Here is a 6,205-nt window from a genome sequence, read left to right on the forward strand (position 1 = left end):
CCGTTCCTTCCTGGAAGGAAAGAATAGCTGAATGGATTCGTTTGCGTTATCAAAAAGGATAATGTGGGAACTCTGAGCGTTGTTAATATGTTGCCCCATGCTTGCGGCTTAGCCGTGTCTACCCTGCGTGGCCTATGAAACATATCTATTGTTTGCTTTTCTTAATGGGTGATGCTCTTTGGCTGCTAGCACATAGGGCAGTGCTGGGAGAAAAAAAAACCTTGGAAACCTCCAAGATACCATTACCATTAGTCCTAATGTCCTTTTAAAATGGAAAGAGCATCAGAGCCCACACACAGGGAAGCCGCAGTGCACGCTGTTGATGCCGTTTGCGTCATACAGTCTCATTGTCATCATTTCCTGCACAAGGTCACTTGGCTGGTCCTCTTCCTGTAGTCACAGGTACGTTTGCTTCTGAGCAAAAGTTAAAACAGCCACTTTTCTGGAGCTCGTGAGCACTGCGAACATTCCCAGTGTCCATTTACATTTCTAGCTGTGCAGTCAGGATATCTTAGCAGAGCTCTTCAACAGGGGTCCGGGACCCCTAGGGGCCAATAATTTAAATGTCCAAACATCGACCTTGAATACAACCTATATTAAGCAAACATAAATCTTCCTGTTTGTTTAATATAACGTTTAAAAAAATGTGATTAAAATATGTCAACAATTATTAATTTAATGGCTTAGCATTGTATACTGTACATACATAATTACAAAGTACTGTTATACACGGCACTATAGGCTGCACTACACATCATTATTGGCCCGGTTTAATAAGCAACACAGTTTTATATGATAGTAGGGGTTCCTTCCAGCGGGTCTCTATAGGCCTTGGGGGTCCTTGGCCTGAAAATGTTGAAGACCTCTGTCTTATAGCTTAATGGTTAGCTTATTCATAAATAAGAATTGAGGATGTGTGCAAACACTACAGTTTCCTCAGAGTCAAGTTTGTTTGAGGACATGGAGCTGGACAGGGTTTGACAGTCACATATATAACGTCTTCTTATTTATTATGCTTCTAGCTGTCCGTAGATAATAAGAAGAACATTTGTAATATATTGATCCTTGCTACTGGTGTGAGCCCAAGATATGATCCAAGATTTGGATTTGTGCACACCGCTACTATTCACAGTAACATCAGTTAACGTCGTGATTATTTCCTGTTGTGCCTCAAAGGTCAGGCTGTCTCACCAGACGCAAAAAAAGGTAGGCAATGTTAAACGCCGCGTCGTCAAACGTCACAGCCAGACTGAAGCTAATAATTGCTCAGACATCAGATTGGAGGGTGGCTGACAACTTAATGAGCGCATGAGAGGAAATGGGAAAGTTGGCAGTGCCGTGAATAGGACCAGGTCCAGCACAGGAGGCTTGATTAGGAACATTTACTTGGAGGTAATGTTTGTGTCTGATTCTGGCAGGTCGGGGGGCACGTGGCATGATACACTAGTAATGGCAATTACACCACTGCAGTAATGACATCAACACTCTTTCTGAATACAAGTTAAGCCGGTGAGCAGCTGCTCCGCTCAAAATACAACCCAAACAATGTTATACGCGTCCACCTGAAACTAAAGAGCAAAACCCATTTTCCAAACCGTCAATTTCAGTGACAACGATCAAATGATTGCCGCTTGGTGCGCTGATGTGTTTCATTAGCAGCAAAGCAGGAAGCCAGAGATCTTTTGAAAGAGATAAATAAAACATATATAAAAATGATAAGATCAGGTTCACACTTCCCAGCAATTGCAGTGTTACGTATTCTCTCACATTTCCCAAAATGTCCATTTAAGTAAGTAAATTGACATGTTATCATACAGATATTGATATTTTTTCCTCAAAAGGTGATTAAATATGCATTTTGTTTCCTCCAAAGTGTGAATGAGTTTGGTAATTCATCAAATCAGACTTTTCTCCATCCGCTGTCTTTTGATGAACGGGATTCATCTCCGACGTTAATTTGCATGTCCTTTTATTTCCCTCCTAGGTGGTGCATTCATTAGGCAGCACAGAACACTCACCTCGAAATAAGTAATACACAGAGGGAAATAATTATTGTGATTATGCATAATCTTTGCCCGCACAGTTGTTTTTCTTTTCCAATTAAACCAAATTTATATTCGGGATATGCTTTGAATAACAAAGCCGGTGGTACCGTTGCTCTTGCTCAACTGCACAGCTACAGGCTGGTGGATTGTTTTTCCACAGACCATTAATAATATAGGACATTTCTCCCCATACTGATGAGGAGGCTAAGCACAAACCCAGCAGGTTTCATTTGGAGGCTACAGGGATTTATAGAAGCTGGGCAGACAGAAGTAAAAAAAAATTGCATACTTTATCTCCAGTTGGTGAATAAAACTGTAGCTGGCGAAGTAACATTATGATGAGCTGTACGAGCACACATTTTAATAAATGTAGATTATTTCTTGAGTAAAAAGTTTTTGGTAGTCGAGACAAGTCAAGACTGATTTCACATAGTGGCGCCAACTCTCTAATTGTTCATAAAGCTTCGCACATACTGGCGAAAAGGTGGTTAACAGCGATATCAGCTCCTTTATTTACACTGTTTCTGGAAACGTGGTTCGTCGACAAACGTGGTCGTCGTGGTCGTCGTGGTCACAAGGTGGGCGGCAACATTTGGAAATAATATTCGCCCTGATTTTGACTGATATTGCAATTGTGATGCACATCACAGTATTGGAGGGGATGATACTGTTTGCATAATCATTCTCATTTTCATTGTAACATGAATTAAAATGATAATTTGATTCATGGCAAGGATCTGCACAAACAAAGATTTATGTATCGTCTTTCTGCAGAATCTATTTATAAAACATATTGCACCTGCTGCATTTGGATATTGTCGACATTGCGATAACATTTGGATTCATTGTGCAGTCTGTATTTCTAAGCATATTTTAACTTTTTTTACTTCTCTGCCTGCAACTTTAATGTTTTGCTTCAGTCTTACCACTCATAGCATTGTTTTTAGTTGGTGTCGGCTGCTGATTTCAGCTACAAAAGAACTCCCAAATACCCTGCCCAGCATCAAATAGCATCAGGGCACAGTTAGCAACTAGTGAACATTTAGTGAATAATTAGGGGCAGGGAGTGGAGCAGCTAAAGAGCCAGATATTTCCCCCAGGAGTTCCTAGAAACCAAAACAGAGCTAAATGAGATATAGCTCTGTTTCTCAATGTGTAAGTAGACAACTTGATATATTAGTACTGGTTGAAACATATATTTCTGGTTTACACTGAATCCATAGAGTGAGTTTAGTAACATCCTAATCATATTCAAATGTTCATTAAAATTGCAGCTGCATGCCCATGAACTGTATTTAAAAAAAAGTATTACAGTACTTTAAGGTTTATATTATGCTCAAGGCTAGCTTAAGACAAAGCAGGAGCACAGAGAGGAATATCAACCCTGTAGTAAAACAGCAGTGGACCAGTGGACCTCACAAACAAAAGCTACAGGTTGCGGTAGCCTGAATTATGGTACAGTATTTCCTGAGACTCCCTCAGCCCTGCAGGGGGGGGGATATAAACAGCTCTCTCGTGGCAACATGATCATTTTAGGAGATGGAGGGAAGAGGAAATGTTAGATGATGGACTGATTTGCAGGAGGAGAGAGAGAGGGCAGAGTGACATAAGGGTTGGGGGCGAGTGAGGAAAGAGGAGAGTGATGAGTTCAATTTAATCTCCTTCTGGTCCATGACGAATCGAGCCAGTGTTTCCACCTGAGTTGGCCTTGCTGTCTGCCTCGCAGACCATCAGGCCCAACACAGCGGCGTGCTATCCCCTCTGCTCCCTGCTTTATCTGCCGCTCCGGCCGGCCTGATGGAAGGAATGGATCTGTACAACACAGTGTCACTGTCCAATCTGCTTATAAAAAGGTAGCTGCAATTAAATCCTCCTGCTTGAATATCAGAATCGGGAGGCTTTATGTCTGTGTGACGCACACAAGTTTCGTATTGAGTTTCCACAAACGCAGCATATGACCGGACCAAGAATCGTTGAACCGTCTGCCGCCATGCCTAGAAGACCACAGTTGAAGCCGAATTGAATGACTGAATGACGCCACGTCAAACCCCCCTCTGTCATTATGAAGAGCAGTCTGTGGGTTTTTGATATCCGTCTACCTGTGAAGGCCGTCATCTTATCTCACAGGCCCAGAGACAGGCGGTGGCTTCCTATGATTTAGAGTGGAGGAGGGAGAGAGAGAGAGAGAGAGAGAGAGAGACACTAAGAAAGAGATAGGGCGAGAGAGCAAATGAAACCATTAGAAGAGCAGCTCCCGGCACTATCCGCACTGCAATCAATGCGGATGTAGCACCCACAATCCCCCACTCACTCAGAGACATCCCGTCCCACAACACTGGCAGGCAGTGGAGCAGTAGAGGAGAGAGCTGCCTCTGAAATGACGGCTTAACTACAGGCAGGGACGAAGAGGCCTTCTCGCCTTTGTCTTTTAGCTTTTGTCTGCTCGTTTCCGCGCCACAAATAGAGGAAAACTTTAAAATGTTGAGTCCATTTGAAGGCTTTCGCTTGAGGATTCCCAAGTACGTTTACGTTCACACAGGATTCATAAACTCTACGTATCAACCAGCTCCGTTGTGAACAATCTGAGTGCGTCTGGATTTCATCTAGCAGTGGAGGGACTACAGTGCAGGAGTGAAAGATCAATACTCTTGTCTCTGAGTGCTACAGAACAATTCCAGTCCGGTTGAGAGCTCGGTGGCAGAGGTTACAGAGGCTTTGTCGTGGTTTTTGTGATCCTCGTGTTTTTGGTGGGTGCACACGCTTATCAGCTTGTATGATAGACACACACACACACGCTTATCTCTCCAGCTTCCACCGAAACTCGCAGGAGAAACACTGACAGACAGACGGGCAGCCTGCCTCCACTCCAGCCTCGGGCATGTATGAAAAATTAAATATCCATGTTTTTCTGCTGCTCCTCCTCCGACACCACCGCAGATACACACTGATGCATCCTAACAACTCCCTTAACATTATGTCATCTCTGCACAGCCTGTAATATAGGGCGGCCTAATCATAAAGTATGAAACAACATTTTAAATATCCAATTTCCCAAAGCTTCTACAGCTTTAAATAAACAATCAACTCGTAATATTTTTTTTTTTAAAACCGCAACAATAAGTGCTGCCATGTAAACATATTATTACTTTTATTACAGGCTGTTCAGTTTCCAATGCAGTTGCAATTTGCATAAGAAAAGATTACAACAAGTTCAATCTTTAATGTGCTGCGAAGCCTCTTTATAGAAAAAAGAGACATCCCAAAGCCATTAGGAGAGATGAGGAGAACTGAGACATTTCTAATGTAGTAAAAATGGTCTCTGCGCTATAACAGGAATGCATTGGGCACTTATTTTTGTGTTTTTAGGAAAGGGTTTAAAGCGCACAAGGTGTTTGAACCCCGCCTCAACCCCCATCATGCAGTAATCCATTGAATATTTACTATTTCACCTTGAAAGTCTTAATTTAACAATCTGTTTTCGATGCACAAATATCACTGCAGGCACAGTCATCAAGTGCATAATGCAGTTTAGTAAGATCAATCAACATTTGATCATTAAATAAAAGCAAATGGATAACAAGCTTCTGAATTAGTAACTTAATTTATTAGGCATTTCCCAGGATGCTTGTTAAAATCTGACTTTTACAAACACAAGGATTTAAAGTTTCAGAAACAACACACAAGTTGGACCTCATGTTGAGAATGATTTAGTCAAACCGCCGTTTCGAATTATGGTTTTTATCTTCTACAAATATAAACAGTGCAAACCATGAATATATGTAGACGTGTCCATTTCACTACTCCTTATGCACAATAATTGCTATGTCTGTCTATTGTGCATCAGGACAGAATGTTTTCAATCACAGCTGAGACCATAAATGCCCTCTGAAACATCTCATCAGTCATCAGCAAAATCATATTAATCAGAAATGTGCATAAAAGTAGGAATGTGATGAAGTATCACAGTCATGTAAAGTATGTTTTTGAGCTGTGAAAGGGGGCTCACAGTCTCCTGAACTCCTAGACTGTACATAAACAGTGGATAGTAGTTGAAGAAGACATGAAAGTAGCGAGACCATAAACACCATGTCAACAATATTTACTTATGTAGGCAATAAATCAAAAGAGAAATAGTCATTTTCTCAGACTTCTATACAATC

This window comes from Eutrigla gurnardus, assembly GCF_963514095.1.
Source record: "Eutrigla gurnardus genome assembly, chromosome: 11".
Lineage (NCBI taxonomy): Eukaryota > Metazoa > Chordata > Actinopteri > Perciformes > Triglidae > Eutrigla > Eutrigla gurnardus.